The sequence below is a fragment of the Mustelus asterias genome, chromosome 10 (assembly GCF_964213995.1).
Source record: "Mustelus asterias chromosome 10, sMusAst1.hap1.1, whole genome shotgun sequence".
Taxonomy (NCBI): domain Eukaryota; kingdom Metazoa; phylum Chordata; class Chondrichthyes; order Carcharhiniformes; family Triakidae; genus Mustelus; species Mustelus asterias.
Window position 1 is genome coordinate 101,024,301 of NC_135810.1, and position 16,812 is coordinate 101,041,112.

Sequence of the window (16,812 nt, forward strand, 5' to 3'; positions counted from 1 at the left end):
TTGGGTTCACAAATGCGCCATATATAGACAAAGACGCAATTGCAAGATGACAGTTGGAATGTGAGTCTTTACAGGTACAGCCAATGCGAGTGGAAAGAGAGATAATCACAGGTTAAAGAGGTATGAATTGTCTCAAGCCAGGACAGTTAGTAGGATTTTGCAAGCCCAGGCCAAATGGGGGGGTTACATGTAGTGTGACATGAACCCAAGATCCTGGTTGAGGTTCATGCATGCTTCAAAGCAGGTGGTTCCCTTTTTACTCAATTCTCTCAAGATACCGATGTTGCTGTCTCCCCATTCTAGAGTTTAAGAAGCAGTTCTTCATTGTAATGACGTACTCAGAGTCCTTTCCACTCAGCTATTTTCAAGGTGCATTAGGGATGTTTTAAGCCTCCATCAGCAATACCTCTTTCTTCACTCATCCCTCTAATCTCATTGCGTTTTGTTCTCCATAATTTGGTCGAATGATCTATGATAAACCGTAAGTGTTATCCTTGGCTTTTTCTCTTTACATGTCAATGATCCACGCTAACAGTATAGTTAAGAAATAAAAGCCTCTACTTTCTCAGGAGATTCAGGAAATTTGGCATGTCAGCTACGACTCTCACCAACTTTTACAGATACACCATAGAAAGCAATCTTTCTGGTTGTATCACAGCTTGGTATGGCTCCTGTTCTGTCCAAGACCGCAAGAAACTACAAAGGGTCATAAACAAAGCCCAGTCCATAACACTACATTTTGCACTCTCTTCTTTCCTTCTCTATGTACAGTATGCCTTGTCTGTATAGCGCGCAAGAAACAATACTTTTCACTGTATACCAACACATGTGACAATAATAAATCAAATCAAATTTTAAATTGCTCCGGCAGTGGTAGTCATACCTTCAGTTGCCTAGGCCTTAAGCCCTTGAATCTCCTCATTCAACCCCTCCAGTTGTCTACCTTTCTTTCTTCCATTAAGATGCTCCTTAATATCTAAACTCTTTGACAAAGCTTTGCCTTATGTGGCTCAGTGTCAAACCTTGCTTTATAACATTCCCGTGAAGTGTCTGGGCCATTGTATTATGTTAAAGGAGCTAGGTAAGTAGAAATTATTGGTATTGTTGAAGGCTAGCGTAGACACTTAGGTCAGGAAGTTCGAATCAGATGCTTTGTGTGGGAAAAAAACTAAACTCTACCACTTGCAAAGAAAACGCATAGCAGGATACCCCTGGCAGATCATGATAGCAGCCATTTCTAGAGGGAGAATGTCATTTGAAAAAAGAAAGCAGAAAAATACGAGTAGCCTTATAAAAGTCTGCTCAAATTGGCATCAATATCGTTGCAAAACTATATGCGGTAAATCAGGAGCAGGTGCAATTATAGGCAACCTCCCTTATTTACATAAAATACCCACAGGAACAAAGAACCCTATGGTGAGAAACTGGCACGTATTATTTTGAAGTAAAAGTGAGAAAGTCACTGCTGCATTGAAGTGTTGTGATAGAGAAGCTGTCATGGCAGGATGTCCCAAGCAATTGTGTGCTGTCTTCTATAACATTAATGAATATACTAAAAGGCAGTGGTTAAACTGTGATTGTCAAACATCAGTTATACCAAACTGAATTGTGTTAAACAAAAACAGAACATGCTGGAAAATCTCAGCCGATCGGACAGCACCTGTGGAGAGAGGATACGCTTCGAGTCAGGATGAGGATGGAAACGTTGGCTCTATTCTCTCTTCGTGTGAGGTCATGCCTCACAAATTTGGTTGAGTTTTTTTGAGGAGGTGTCAAAAATAATTGACGAGGGAAGGGCCGTGGATGTCGTCTACATGGATTTTAGTAAAGCGTTTGACAAGGTCCCTCATGGCAGGCTGGTGCAAAAGGTTAAATCTCACGGGATAAAAGGTGAGCTAGTTAGATGGGTGGAGAACTGGCTTAGCCATAGAAGACAGAGGGTAACAGTGGAGGGGTCTTTTTCTGATTGGAGGTCTGTGACTAGTGGTGTTCTGCAGGGCTCTGTACTGGGACCTCTGCTGTTTGTGATATATATAAATGATTTGGAAGAAGATGTAGCTGGTCTGATTAGTAAGTTTGTGGACGACACAAAGATTGCTGGAGTTGCGGATAGTGATGAACATTGTCAGAGAATACAGCAGGATATAGATAGGCTGGAAAATTGGGAGGAGAAATGGCAGATGAAATTTAATCCAGATAAATGCAAAGTGATGCATTTTGGTAGAACTAATACTGGGGGGAGCTATACAATAAATGGCAGAACCATCAGGAGTATAGACACACAGAGGGATCTGGGTGTGCAAGTTCACAGATCCTTAAAGGTGGCAGCACAGGTGGAAAAGGTGGTGAAGAAGGCATATGGCATACTTGCCTTTATTGGACGGGGCAGAGAGTATAAAAGTTGGCATATGATGTTGCAGTTATATAGAACGTTGGTTAGGCCACATTTGGAATACTGCGTCCAGTTCTGGTCGCCACACTACCAGAAGGAGGTGGAGGCTTTGGAGAGAGTGCAGAAAAGGTTTACCAGGATGTTGCCTGGTATGGAGGGTATTAGCTATGAGGAGAGATTGAGTAAACTAGGGTTGTTCTCCCTGGAAAGACGGAGGTTGAGGGGCGACCTAATAGAAGTTTATAAAATTATGAAGAGCATAGACAGGGTGAACAGTTGGAAGCTTTTTCCCAGGTCAGAAATGACAAACACAAGGGGTCACAAGTTCACGGTAAGGGGGGGCAAGGTTCAATACAGATATGCGGGGGATGTATTTTACACAGAGGGTGGTGGGGGCCTGGAATGCACTACCAAGCAAGGTGATTGAGGCAGACATGCTAGGATCATTTAAGACTTATCTAGATAGCCACATGAACAGACTGGGAATAGAGGGATACAAACAGATGGTCTGGTTAGGAACACATGATCAGTGCAGGCTTGGAGGGCTGAAGGGCCTGTTCCTGTGCTGTTTTGTTCTTTGTTCTTGTTCATAGATGCCGTCAGACCTGCTGTGATTTTCTATCATTTTCTGTTTCTGTTTCAGATTCCAGCACCCACAGTTTTTTGCCTTTATGAATTGAATTTAACCCCTATTTGGGCTCAATCTGTGATAGGACGAAAAATAAAACTTACCTTTATTTTAGTACCTTATCACACCTACAAAGTCATCCCCATACTTATTTACAACCAATGGGTCACTTCTAAAGTGTAGCCACCATTGTTTTGTAAGTGAATACAGCAACCAATTTGTGCACAGATCGATCTGGCAAGCAACAAGTTAAGTAAATGAACAGATAACCTATTTTTTGTAGTGTGAGTTTGGGGAGGAATGTTGACCAGGCCACTGGGAAAATTCTTGCTGTTCTTCAAATAGGGTCACGGGATACATATAAGGCCTCAGTTTAATGTCTAATCCAAAAGATAGCACCTCCAACAATGCAGCCTAAACTTTGCACTCAAATCTGTAATGAGGCTGAAACCTTCTGACTCAGAGGCAAGAATGATACCAAGCAAGCTCAACTCACAGAAAACCTGATCGTCAGAGCTGGTTGTGTTCTGTCAACACACATTTCTAATAAAGGTTATAATGCTCACTCAAGAATATTTTCTTTACATTTATATCGCCTTTTCCCCACAACTCACGATCAGCATTTTAACAGCAATGGCCGAGATCACAAGACTCGGTAAATGCCTTTAATGGAAGTTTGTAGCATATCAAAATACGACACTAAAGGCTGCTCATGGGACTGATACAGTGTATTAGTGTTCGCTTGGTTATTTCGGCACTGTGGAATTCTTCAATGTCTATTATTACTGAATAGGAGTTCCTATCATTGCAGCTGCACAGCTGTGCATTGGTCTTGCTTTTCAGTTACAAAATGTTCTCAATGATATATAAAATAACTGGAAGAGCAAACTTAAAAGTAAGATGATATGTGGCAACATGTATATATTCGTTGATAACCATCATTGTTTTGGTGAAATCACGGTCACGCCTGTCAAATGTCCTGTTAACATTCTACTATCACCTTTCTACTGACATTCTTCCAGCTCATCTGAAGTACGAGTTTTGTTATTTAATGAAGGGGGTAGAAAGTCTCCCAACTCAAAGTATTCCCCCATTATATCTACAGAAAATATTGCCGCAGCAGTGACATTTCTTTTGAAAGTGTTAATTTGTACCTCGTATAATTAATTTCCAGGTGTTTTTTCCTCCTCATGATGTAATCAATGTGGGGTATATTAAGGCTGCCCAGTTGAAAGCAATGGGACTATGACTTTGTACTGACTTGGAACTACCTAACTTTGGTAAACAAATTATAGGCTGGATGTAAATGCAAAGGAAATAGCTTCAACAGAAAGAACTCCTCTTGGACTTTAGCAAAACACAGGCCAGAATTCTCCAACCTCGTCCACAGCTGGGATTCTCCGATCCTGCTGCTGTGAATGGAGATTTGGCTGAGCGCAAAATTCTCCATTCTCGCTGGCAGCAGTATCGAGCCATGCAAGACCAGAGGATTCCAGCCTAAGTAGATCAATTTGAAATTCACCTTACAATAAAAAGAGATCTAACAGTATTTGACCAGCACTGGTCCACACCTTGACTGGTGGAATAAATCTGTCCATTTGATTTGATTGTGACAGACATGAATCTTGTTAGCACAATTCCGTGATACTGCCTCATCTTGACTAAGTTAGACAGAGACTGGCCAGAAGTAGGCAGCAATTGATAAGCACAGTGGAATGATTACACATTATCAGAACAGGTTCATTGCAGAAATGGTAGTTGTTACTATCTTGGAAAGAATGCACCTTTCATTTCCATTTCAAAATGGCCAGATGGCATCTTGTGAACAAGAATCTGATGGAGAAAAGAAACGAAAGGTTTGGATTTTGCAGTTGTAATGACAGCGAAACTGTCATTATACCGTCATTACCTTGTGAATCTGACAGAATCTTCTGGCTACTGCACCTGCAGAGTTCAATGCAGAAATCCAGAAGTTGCTGCTAATGATCCCCTGCACCTGCACTGTTGAAGTCTATACAGATGGAAATCTTTACAAATCACCAAATTGACAAAAACCTCAATTTTTGCACTGTAATATCACTGTTAAAAGAAAATCTGAGAATGTTATGTCTTATTAATAAGGTGTAACTGGGTTTTTATTGGCATGTTAAATCATAACTACTGCTGGGCAACCTCTCTGGCCCTGAAACTAATTCCATACTTTCGTAATAACAATGGTTTTCTACTTATAATTTTAAAAATCAGTTTTTATTGTAATAAAAACATTTTAAAATCTTTATATATGATATTTCAGCCAATGTTTATGTCCCAGTATTGTTTTTCTTCCTGTAAAGTTTCCAAAAAAAAATTAGCAGTGTATTTTACATCCTGGGTTGCTGGGGTGGCATGGTGGCACAGTGGTTAGCACTGCTGCTTCACAGTACCAGGGACCTGGGTTCAATTCCTGGCTTGGGTCACTATCTGTACAGAGTCTACACATTCTCACCGTGTCTGCATGGTTTTTTTCCCGGGTGCTCCAGTTTCGTCCCACAATCCAAGGATGTGCAGGTTAGGTGCATTGGCCGTGCTAAATTCTCCCTCAATGTACCCGAACAGGCACCAGAACATGGCTACTAGGGGATTTTCATAGTAACTTCATTGCAGTGTCAATGTAAGCCTACTTGTGACTAATAAATGAACTTTAACTGTCTGCAAGAATTCTTCAATATGATTGGTTGCTTACCCTGCTGGGTGATGTAATGGTTGCTTGATGCCCGGGGTTCCCCTAGATTTGGCACCTGATTCAAATTAACACTGGGAAAATTGAAATAACTGCCACAGAAATCTTTGGAGATGTGTGCGCAGATTTCTTTGAAGTCAACAGCGAGTGCTGTCATTTTGCTACTGACCACAAAATGCCAACCACTCAAATGATAGATTTTATAATTGTACTTAGATCCAGAAGCAAAACAATATTCAACTGACATAACTTTATTCAAAACATAGCTTCAAATGAGATAAGTATCTACTGGCTGGGTGGCACAGTGGTTAGCATTGATGCCTCACAGCGCCAGGGACCCGGGTTCGATTCCTGGCTTGGGTCATTGTCTGTGTAGAGTTTGCACATTCTTCCCGTGTCTGCCTGGGTTTCCTCCGGGTGCTCCGGTTTCCTCCCACACTCCAAAGATGTGCAGGTTAGGTGAATTGGCCATGCTAAATTGCCCCTTAAGTGTCAGGGGGATTAGCAGGGTAAATACATGGGGTTATGGGGATAGGGGCTGGGTGGGATTGTGGTCGGGGGGGTGCAGACCCGATGGACCGAAGGCCTCTTTCTGCACTGTAGGGATTCTATGATCTATATGAAAAATAAGCTCCCATTCCTATTTCCAGAACTGGGGGAAACATAAGAAAAGCAAGCAAATTATATAACGTTTCAGTAAGTGTCCAGTGTAGTCATGTAAATATCAGTAATAATTCGTTTTTACTGATTCTGTAACATTCTTGTTACCAATTCCTCTTACACCTTTTGGTAAAAATAATGGGCCACAAATTCATAAAGAAGTGAATCTAATGGTATCTGCCGTTTGTTAGACCAGCCTTGCATGTTTCGGTGAGGTTCTGGGAGGGCACCAGAAAATTGGAAAACAGCCAATGTGACATCTTTGTTCAAAAAGGGAGAAAGGCAGAAGGCAGGTAACTATAGGCCAGTTAGTTTAACATCTATTATTGGCAAGATGCTGGATCAATAATCAAAGAGGGAATAGCTAATCATTTAGGAAAGCTGAATGTAATCAAACCTAGTCAACACGGTTTTATGAAAATCATGTTTGACAAATTTGCTCGAATTCCTTGAGGATGTAACAGGGAGAGTAGATAGAGGGGAACCTGTAGATGTAGTGTATTTAGATTTCCAAAAGGCGTTTGACAAGGTGCCGCAGAAGAGGTTGGTGCATAAAATAAAAGCCCGTGGAATTGGAGGAAGTGTATTAGCATGGATTGAAAACTGGCTGTCACACAGAAAACAAAGAATTGGAATAAATAGATCCTTTTCAGAGCGGAAAGATGTAACTAGTGAAATACCACAATTGTTCACTATTTACATTAATGACCTGGAGGAAGGAACAGAACATAGGGTTTCCAAATTTGCCAGTGATATGAAGATAGTTGGAAGGGCATGTTGTGATGAAGATTTTGTGATTCTGCAACAGAATATAGACAGACTGGGTGAATGAGCGAAAACCTGGCAAGTGGAGTTTAATGTGGGAAAGTGTGAGATCATGCACTTTGGTCGGAGGAATCAAAAGGCAGATTATTATCTAAATGGAGAGAGACTGCAGGCGAATGAAATACAGAGGGATCTAGGTGTTCTAGTGCATGAATCATAAAACGCTAGCAGGCAGATCCAACCAGTAGTTAAGAAGGCAAATGGCATTGTGGCCTTTACTGAAAAGGGGTTAGAATTCAAAGTAAGGAGGTTTTGTTACAATTGTACAGGGTGTTGGTGAGACCTCACCTGGAATACTGCATGCAGTTCTGGTCCCCTTACCTCAAAAAGGATATAGTAACATTGGAGGAGGTCCAAAGGAGATTCATCCCAGGCTAATTCCTGGGATGAGAGGGTTCATCTCATCCCAGGCTAATTCCTGGGATGAGAGGTTTGCCCTATCAAGAGAGACTAAATAGTCTGGGTCTGTGTTCCTTGGAGTTTAGAAGAGTGAGGGGTGACCTTATTCAAACATACTAGATCCTGAGGGGGCTTGACAGGGTAGATGGTGAGATGTTTTCACAAGGTGGGAGAGGATTGAACAAGGGGACATAGCTACAAGATAAAGGGCTGGTCATTTAAAATTGGGGTATGTAGAAATTTCTTCTTGTAGAGGGTGGCGAATCTTTGGAATTCTCTGCCCCAAAGAGTAGTGGATTCTGGATCATTAGAAGCATTTAAAGTGGAAGTGGATAAATATTTGATTGATCGAGGAATAGAGAGAGGACTATGGTGAAATGGCACAGAAAAGGAGTTGATAATCGTATTAAATGGCAGGGCAGGCTTGAAGGGCCTACCCCTGCTTTTATTTCTTGTGTTTATACTTTTTGCACAGCAAGTTGCTGCAAGTGTGAGCTGATGACATTGGGGTGAGAGAAACAGGGCATATGGGACGTGAGTGAGCAGGTCAACCCACAGGTTTATCGGAATTTTATCACCCCGCCTGCCTGAGGCTCGTAAGATCCAGCTGAGGCCAACGGAGAATGCCGTTCTGTGAGCCTCACCGAGGCGGGTGTGCCGGTAAAATTCCAGCCGTTACCTCCTTAACCAATCAGATTGAGTAAATTTTGAAATTATCAGTGCAAGGATTGAGAAGGATCTGTCAAATCAAGTACAGAATAACTAAAGATAAGGAAAAGATTGAGAGAAAAGAGACAGAAAGATAAAGTTGAGAAAATATTCTAAATTTTACTTTTTCTAAATAACCATTATAAGGTGAAACAATGAATAGTTAATTTTCAGTGCCAGTGATGTTGATTTTCAGTAATTAACACTTAGCACATTGACAAAAAGGAATCCCTGATTACTAATCCTGGCTTAATTAAAAGTATTCCACGGATGCCATCATCTCACGTGAGAACACCATCTACCAGGTACACGGTACCTACTCTTGCAACTCGGCCAACATTGTCTACCTGATACGCTGCAGGAAAGGATGTCCCGAGGCATGGTACATTGGGGAAACCATGCAGACACTATGACAACGGATGAATGAACACCGCTCGACAATCACCAGGCAAGACTGTTCTCTTCCTGTGGGGGAGCACTTCAGCAGTCACGGGCATTCAGCCTTGGATCTTCAGGTAAGCGTTCTCCAAGGCGGCCTTCACGACACACGGCAGCGCAGAGTCGCTGAGCAGAAACTGATAGCCAAGCTCCGCACACATGAGGACGGCCTAAACCGGGATGTTGGATTTATGTCACATTATCAGTAACCCCCACAGCTTGCCCCCTGGACTTGTAGAATCTCACTAGCTGTTCTGTCTGGAGACAATACACATTTCTTTAACCTGTGTTTAATGTTCCCTCCACCCACATTGCCTGTACCTTTAAGACCTGGCTGGCTGTAGGATTCGCATTCTAATCAGTTTTCTGCAACTTGATTTTGTCTGTTTGCACTGTTTGAGAGCACATTTCCACTCCATATGAAGGAGCAGTGCTCCGAAAGCTTATGGTATTTGCTACCAAATAAACCTGTTGGACTTTAACCTGGTGTTGTGGGACTTCTTACCGTGTTCACCCCAGTCCAACGCCGGCATCTCCACATCTTAATTAAAAGTGCACAGATCTTAAGTGACTCCAAAGCAGGCTCCCTGCATCAATTCAGACCAGCTGTAACTTTCTGTGGTGGGTTGAGATATACCCACCGTGCAAGTGCAACGCCACCACAACAGGTCAAAGGTGAACCAGATGCCATTTTCATAAAGCAGAGAGCAACTTTTGGATTGCTGTGATTAAACCACACATCTACTTGCTTCATCGTTATTCTGACAGCAAATCATTGGTTTGTTTAGGCTCAGTGCATGCTAAACTGCAAAGAAAATGCAGTCCTTGGTGGCTCAGTGTTTATCCAGTGAGTATAAGGATCTGAACTATGCCAGATTCAATCCCTGATCTGTAATGAGATGGCTGGCCTCAGCTGGGGTGATGGTGCAAGTACAAGAAACAACCTGAGTGAACACCCTTAGGGAAGCCTCCCTAGTGGGAATATGCGTGCAAGGACATCAGGTGAGAAGAGAACCTTTGCCGTGATCTAATGTGGCTGAATAGCCTGATATTGATCAGTATGAATGCTCAACCATGAATGATAGTCAAATATGCATAATTTCAGACAGCAACTGTGTAATCCTAATATAGTATGGAATAAATACCCCCATGGAAAGAAGAGGAAAAATAATGGATTTATTTTGTAATTGGAGTCATTTAAAGGATTTACATTAGTGATGGCGGCACGGTAGCACAGTGGTTAGCACTGCTGCTTCACAGCTCCAGGGTCCCGGGTTCGATTCCTGGCTCAGGTCACTGTCTGTGTGGAGTTTGCACATTCTCCTCGTGTCTGCGTGGGTTTCCTCCGGGTGCTCCGGTTTCCTCCCACAGTCCAAAGATGTGCGGGTTAGGTTGATTGGCCAGGTTAAAAAATTGCCCCTTAGAGTCCTGGGATGTGTAGGTTAGAGGGATTAGCGGGTAAAATATGTGGGGGTAGGGCCTGGGTGGGATTGTGGTCAGTGCGGACTTGATGGGCCGAATGGCCTCCTTCTGCACTGTAGGGTTTCTATGAAGAGGCCGTTGCTGCTTATTTTGACTTTTAACGAAATGTCTTACTCCTTGAACCCTCCTCCAACATAACTGAAATGTCCCCTAAAACCCATTGGACAGTAAAGCACCTATTTTGTCCTGACTGCATCTCCATGAGGTACCTTGGGACATTTTCTAAATTAAAGACATATTGACCTTAATCTTGTGGAATTTACAATTAGCACTTATCATTCCTAAGGGGTAAATTGGACAGCAACATCGGAGGGCTCCAGTGGCACAGTTACACATGGCAATCAGATAGTTGCATTATGCTGGTAATTTGCTAAGCGTTTCAGCATTCAAACACATGAAAAGTGTCAAGGCCTGGTAGTTACCCACTGACACCCATTAAAAATACCAGCAACGGTTAGAACTTGTCCATTCAAGTGTGTAAAGTTTAACTGCACAGTAAGTCTTTTTGATTTGATTTATTACTGTCACATGTATTGGTATACAATTAAAAGTATTGTTTCTTGCACACCATACAAAGCATACCGGACATAGAGAAGGAGAGAGTGCAGAATGTAGTGTTATAGTCATAGCCAGAGTGTAGAGAAAAATCAGCTTAATATAAGGTAGGCCCATTCAAAAGGCTGATGGCATCAGGGAAGCAGCTGTTCTTGAGTCAGTTGGTACGCGTCCTCAGACTTTTGTATCTTTTTCCTGACAGAAGAAGATGGGAGAGAGTATGTCCGGAGTGTGAGGGGTCCTTGATTATGCTGGCTGCTTTTCCGAGGCAGCGGGAAGTGTAGACACAGTCAATGGATGAGAGGATGGTTTGTGTATTGGACTGGGCTTTGTTCATGACCATTTGTAGTTTTTTGCAGTCTTGGTCAGAGCAGGAACCATACCAAGCAGTGATACATCCAGAAAGGATGCTTTCTATGGTACATCTGTAAAGGTTGGTGAGAGGTGTAGTGGACATGCCAAATTTCCTTAGCCTCCTGGGAAGGTAGAGACATTGGTGGGCTTTCTTAACAATACCATTGGCATGGAGGGACCAGGACAGTTTGTTGGTGATCTGGTCACCTAAAAATTTAATTATTTTAATTATTTAATTCTTAATTATTATTGTATAATTGTCTTAATTATTCCCCAGCAATCTCTCAAGCACTGAAAATTTACTTTTACAAGTGTGGAATCTCATTCCTTCAGATTTTAATGGTTGTTGGAGATTTAATGAAAATTTAAATCTTTAAAAAAATCTTTATTTCTCACGCTAAATCTAAGTCACTTTTTTCACTTAATATTCAATTTTTGTACATAAATTTACATTGAAATAAATACTGATACTGGCCCGCTTTGAGTTGGTGTAACTCTAAGGATTATTTACACGGATTGGTCAGAGTCATGCTGTTGCTTGCTTTGTTCATTCGGGAGCCTGGTGCCCTGTAGATGGTATTGGATTCCCAATCACAATAAATTGCCGTAAGCTCTCGAAGAGTCTGTGGACAGCTGTTACTGTAATTAGTGTCCAGCACGAAGGTTCACTGTTGATCACAAGATACCGACCAATATAAATCTTGGTCATTGTTGCCTATCTCCAGCTGGTAGATCAATCGCCAAAATTTTAAAAAATCTTGAGTACTGACAATGAATTTACAAGTTTAAATTCCTTGTTAAGTGTCATCAGGTAGTGAGTTTTCCATATTATATTCACAAAGGTCTTTTATCTGAAATGTCTTCAGAACACAGCAAAAAGCAAAGAATTTGTAGTCAGACACTGCTTTTATCTTAATTTCTTTGAAGGACAGACGAGGAATAATATTTTGCAGCTTTATAACAGTTCAAGGCCACTTTCATGCATGCCAGTTACTAAGTTTCAACATGCAACCACAACTAAACCACAGGAGTCTGAATGGCTGGTCCAAAATAGAGGTATCTTCTTATTAACACGTGTAAAACATTGGAACCAACATTTACATTCAGTGCGGTCAGCAAATTAACTTAGCTATTTTTTTCCAAGAACAAACCCAAGAGAGGTCAAATTGGATAGCCACAGAAAACAGACACAAACATTGTGATGCAAAATTAACCCATGTTTGTTGATAGCAATGCAGGCATCAAACCAACTGAGTGCTGCCTGCCCATTTGAATGATTGCTGCATGCGGCCAGTGTCAATCATGTTATTCAGGTGATGCAAAATCATAATGTGCTAGCACTAATTAAAGTCAGCCCACAATGTTTAAAGCTATCCTGCAACTCCGAAATGTTAGGGCTGGGCTGTCAATTCCACTAGAAGTGAATTTGACCAGGGAAACGGTGAAGAACCGCTTCAAGGTTTTCAAATGCTTGCATTGGAGGCCTTGGTTGAGGAAGAAAGAAGAGATGTCCTGTATCCAGATAGGACCAGGAGACCGTACAGAGTGGGAGCCCATAGCTATGGCAATGTCTAGCCCCCAGAACTTGGATGCAATACTACAAAAAGTTCAACGATCCCAGATGAATGGTCAGCGAATGCTTCTTCAAATGCCATATTCAACCAACTACAGTCATATTTACAGCCACTGGTCAAATCACCACACCACACTTACCAACATTCATACATTTTACCGCACTCTGAGTTAGCACTGCTGCATACTTCACACCCAAATTGTAAAGATTGGCACACAGCCAGTTATTCCAGGACAACAGTCATCAGTCAAAGATATTGCATGACACACATTCACTTCCCTCTTTCTTGCAGAAAGTGCTGCACAATCAAAGGCAGCGGAGACTATCCGCAGAGGGACAAACATGTGCCTAATGAAGGAGACGGTGTTGGCCACTATTGCAATGCCCGTTGATGAAGCCCTGGATATCCTTATTGAAGCACTGACATCTTGCACATTGTTCCTCACAGATTCAGCTAGGAGAGTTTCCACTAAACACCTTGGGCAGATATAACCTGCTGAACACTCTGCCCACCCACATCCATTCCTGCCTCTTCCAGTAGCTTGTCCTATTCTGAGTGGCGTCTGCAAGTTGTACTGCATTCTAAGGGAGAATTGGTGAGAGTAACTAGTTTGTGCAGAAGTCTTGGAAGTCAGGAACAAATCCTTCAGTATCTGCCTTGCCAGTCCCTGTTGACTTTTGCAACTTGAAGCAACTCCAGAAAACATCAAGCACTTGCGGAACAGTAGCAAAAGGCAGAAAGAATTAGGCAGTAGTTGATAGTTACTGGGTGGGAGTTTGTTTTTTCTTCCTTCCTTCTACTAAACACTTGTTCAGCAGTGTGAGATTCAGAGAAGATATCAGCTGGAGCTTTGAATTCTAAGATGGCACTGCTGGCATCAAAATCAGTGATGCACATTGATTGGCATCACAATCCACCTGCGCCACATACTTGCATCAAACATTCATTGCATGAGCATTAATGCCGACACCAATATGGAATTGGGTAGGATTCAACACGGTGTGCCCACACAGCAGACACTGTTTTGGAGCCATGAGAGCGATGTGGTAAATAGTAGGTGCTAACAAATCTAATTTCTCACTCAAGGAACTTCCTTAGAAATTAGAAGAACTGTCACCTACCTTCAACCACGATCAGAAAATGCCAACAAAATGGCACAGTTCAGCATTCACCACAAAATATATTAAAAGCAAAATACTGCAAATGCTGGCATCTGAAACAGAAACAGAAAATGCTGGAAAATCTCAACAAGCCTGACAGCATCTGTGGAGAGAGAATAGAGCCAACATTGAGTCTAGATGACCCTTCATCAGAGCGGAGTCAAAATCTATTCCTTCCGTCTGCATCCAGTTGTGTTGGAATTTCACTGCATACATTCCTACTCCAACTTGTTATTTCACCGTTGATCAAAGCTGCAGAATCTCTTACTTCCAAGTCTTTTCGATCTCCTAGAACCCTAAATGGGAAATGTTATTTGCTCTCGGGAAGTACGCGCACCTGATAAGGTCACATATATCGCCCATTCCAGTTGCCTGGAGGTGGTGCCTGGCCTTGTACCATTGACGGAGTTTCCAAAATGATGCAAGAGTTCCAGGGTAGGAAAAAGGATTTTCGCAAAATATTGCAGACGCTGGAATCTGAAACAAAACCAGAAACATGCTGGAAAATCTCAGCAGGTCTGACAGCGTCTGTGGAGAGAGAATAGAGCCAATGTTGAGTCTAGATGACCCTTCGTCAGAACTCAAAAAACCTGTTGTTGAAAAAGGATTTTCCTCTTCCTTCATTTTGTTTTCCATCTTCGATGGTATCCTGGATTATTGATCTGGTTTCTTAGGTTCCTTTGGAATTTATTGCTGAGAAATATCCAAACATGTCTATGCTGAAAGAGTAAAAGAACTAGCTCAGGGTTGATTTGTTTTGCTCATATTGTAAGGTGTTTTATGATGACTTTCTGCCAATTTATGATTGTAAACTTACACATTATAGTCTTATTGTAAAAAAAAAAGCACAAATTAAAATTCCCTCCACTTACTTTCTCAAACTGCATATTCATTAGTCTACAATAAATTTATTAAAATATAAAAACTGTCAAAGTGCATTGATCAATGCAATAATCTCCCAAAGTATTTCTTCAGACTGCAGCACCACCATGTGGTGAGTACTACTATTTGAAACGAGGGGACATAATTTAGACAGTGTTGCATGCAGCAACAAGGTGTTGAGACACTAGTTTCTGCTTGCAGCCCATCACATAGAATCATAGAATCCCTACAGTACAGAAAGAGGCCATTTGGCCCATCGAGTTTGCACCGACCACAATCCCACCCAGGCCCTACCCCCATATCCCTACATATTTACCCACTAATCCCTCTAACCTACGCATCTCAGGACACTAAGGGGCAATTTTAGCATGGCCAATCAACCTAACCCGCACATCTTTGGACTGTGGGAGGAAACCGGAGCACCCGGAGGAAACCCACGCAGACACGAGGAGAATGTGCAAACTCCACACAGTGACCCAAGCCGGGAATCGAACCCAGGTCCCTGGAGCTGTGAAGCAGCAGTGCTAACCACTGTGCTACCGTGCCGCCCTGTAAGTGGAACTCCCACTTACCTGACGAAGGAGTAGCGCTCCAAAAGCTAGTGGCTTTTGCTACTAAATAAACCTGATACTTTACCCTGGTGTTATGAGAGTTCTTACTGTATTCTCTCCTCACAGAGGCTGTCAGACCTGCTGAGATTTTCCAGCATTTTCTGGTTTTGTTTCAGATTTCATCTAAGTTTATCTAAGGTTAAGAGCAGTTCACCTAATCAGTGTACAATTGCAGAGAAAAATTATATTAACTTGGCATTTTATTTATCTACACATTATAGTTTATTTTTACAAAGGCGTGCTGAGCATTTCTAGCGTTTTCCATTTTGAAAAAAGCATCAGCTGAAGAATCATAGAACCTTATAACATTTGGCCTTTCATGCCTTTGTCAGATCTTTGAAAGAGTTGTTCAATTTGTTGCACTCCCCTAGGTTTTTCCCCCATAATCATGCAAATTAGTCCTCTTCAGGTACATGTCCAATTACCCATTGCAACTTTATGTGGAATCCGATTTCACACATTCAGGTAGTGCAATCCACATCTCAACACCTTCCGAGTGAAGAAAGTTCAGGTAGTGCAATCCACATCTCAACACCTTCTGAGTGAAGAAAGTTCAGGTAGTGCAATCCACATCTCAACACCTTCCGAGTGAAGAAAGTTCAGGTAGTGCAATCCACATCTCAACACCTTCTGAGTGAAGAAAGTTCAGGTAGTGCAATCCACATCTCAACACCTTCTGAGTGAAGAAAGTTCAGGTAGTGCAATCCACATCTCAACACCTTCTGAGTGAAGAAAGTTCAGATGGTTCGATCCAGATCTCAACCACCTTCCGAGTGAAGAAAGTTCAGGTGGTGCTTTCCACATCCCAACCACCTTCCGAGTGAAGAAAGTTCAGGTAGTGCGATTCAGATCTCAACTACCTTCTGAGTGAAGAAAGTTTTCAATTTCTCTCCAGCTCTTTGCCAATTATTTTCAATCTAAGACTTCTGATTATAGACAGACCTGGTTGCTAGAGGAAATAATTTTGCTCTATTAACTCAATCTTCAATTTTAGAATTCTTTTATTTGATGTCTGGGATTTATTTTTCAAATTGATTTCTAAAATCTACTCACATGAAATTAAAAACAAAGTGTTCACATGACAATACATGTCATGTGACATGTGGTGTGACATTTTAGAATGATGTGGAGATACCGATTGACGAAGGAGCAGTGCTCCGAAAGCTTATGGTATTTGCTACCAAATAAACCTGTTGAACTTTAACCTGGTGTTGTGAGACTTCTTACATTTTAGAATGGCAGCACAGCATTTTCACCAACGCTTCCCGATGTGCTGAAAGGAGGTGAGGAGACATTTCTTCACCCAAAGAGTGGTGAGCCTGTGGAATTCATTACCACAGGAAGTAGTTAATGCCAGAACATTGAATGTATTCAAGAGGCGGCTGGATAAAGCATTAGGGGATGAATGGGATCAAAGGTTATGGG

General features: G+C 41.8%; 1 protein-coding gene across 1 annotated transcript in view; it reads left to right on the forward strand.

The window, feature by feature from the left end:
- Nucleotides 1-16,812, forward strand: part of LOC144499817 (mitochondrial ornithine transporter 1-like) — a 401,928-nt gene that overhangs the window by 291,123 nt on the left and 93,993 nt on the right. The window lies entirely within an intron of this gene.